Below are 1,688 nucleotides of genomic sequence, written 5' to 3' on the forward strand. Positions count from 1 at the left end.
AAATAATTAATTTGCCCCCACTCAGCCCGTTTTGGGGCTAATTTGCCTGAAATTAATATGCCCATCACATTAATGACTGTCCCCCAAACCAATTGAATTGTCGGCCCAACTCTTTCAGGCCCGAAATCCCCCGATCCTTGAGTCATCAATCAATTCTGGGGCGAGTGTCCTGCCCGCGGCCTTCGTCCTTTATGAGTTATGCAAATAATTAAGGCATTCTTACTGGCTCCAAGCCGAACTGAGACATTAACTAAACGAGTCGGGCCTTGCCGCAGAGCCAAACTAATCTGGGCTGATTTAAATGGAGTGGATTACGGCGAGGACTAAGAGCAAATTCGACCTACGTGTGGAGGGGTCATCGAAGTAATAAAATTGTTCACGCCCTGTTGGTAAAACTGATACCGCAGACAAGTGCACAGGAAAAATCAAAATGGGCCATATGTATATACTTATATACTTAGATGCTAAAATAGAATGTTGTTGATTATACATGAGTACTCTATATGAATATAATGTTTCTATCGTGCCCTTTATTTTTTTTTTTTTTTGCCGTGTAAAAGTGCTTTGCAGTGGATAGAAAAGTAATTCTTTCGACTCGAACAGCAGCTTGGGGTCAAAAGTGCAACGGCAACGTTTACGATTACCAAAACGTATTTATTATTCATAGGAAAACATGCAAACTACATAGCAGGGGCACATATGCAGCCGCACACACGAGCAGGGACATTAACAATAAATATAATGGCCCGTCGAACAAATATAAATTGACACGGAGATAACCTTTTGTGGCGTCTCCGACGCTCAGACGCCGATGAAGTTGTTCGCTCCGATGACGCTGATGATGATGATGATGGTGGTGAAGATGATGACGATGGGGTGCCGATGGTGGGGAAGCTGCCACCGAGGAGCCAACGATTTGCCGTTATCAATAGCGAACGGAGTGGGCTTATGGCTTAATCTCTGTCTGGACTCACATTTAATAACTCACTTTTGTTGACCCTTTCGGTGGGCCTCACAACAAATTTAAGTTAGGTTTTACACGTGTTGCCCAAATATATATACACTTCAATATCAATTAGTTGTTGTATTTAATACTTGGTTTCTTTCAACTTTGTTCTTCTTTCGAATAGGAATTTTGATTTAGCGTAAAAGCTGTAGCATACTTCTGCGCGTCGTCGGACTTTCCATAAACCTCAATAATTTGAGGTTTTTTGAGCGGCTTTGAGTTGATGTTTCGCTTTTGATATTTGCTTTTGGCCTTTTCACCCCATTTTCATTTTCCATTTTTGGTTAGCATTTGTAATTTTGTCTTTGACAGCTTTGTGCCTCTCGAGTGCGTGTGTGTTGGTGGCATGGTTTTGAAATGCATAGAAATCTCAATCGCTTTGTGTTTTGAGTTTTGGGCCACAAACTCGAGCACACACACACACCAACACGGCTGAACGAACAGGAGTGCAACATTTTTTGGAACCGTTTCCGGTCATTAAAACAGGACAACAAATTAGCTTACTGTCAGTAAAGAAAGTTATAATGTCATTGAGAGACCCGTTAAAGAATTTTATATGCCTTGCTAAAATATTGCAGAACAGCTTATTCCGTTATATTATATATGTTTTGTTCGCTAGGCCCTCTGCAATTAGAGACATTGGCTGTCTACAGTTGCACCCAGCAGTTCACAGCACTAAATT

The 1,688-nt window shown here is 41.4% G+C and overlaps 1 long non-coding RNA gene across 1 annotated transcript; it reads right to left on the reverse strand.

The window, feature by feature from the left end:
• Positions 1-652: 652 nt before the first annotated feature.
• lncRNA:CR44606 (long non-coding RNA:CR44606) lies at positions 653-1,688 on the reverse strand. The gene has a single exon (NR_124408.1). It is a non-coding gene; the product is annotated as a long non-coding RNA:CR44606 (long non-coding RNA).

Source organism: Drosophila melanogaster, chromosome 2L, assembly GCF_000001215.4.
Source record: "Drosophila melanogaster chromosome 2L".
Classification (NCBI taxonomy): domain Eukaryota; kingdom Metazoa; phylum Arthropoda; class Insecta; order Diptera; family Drosophilidae; genus Drosophila; species Drosophila melanogaster.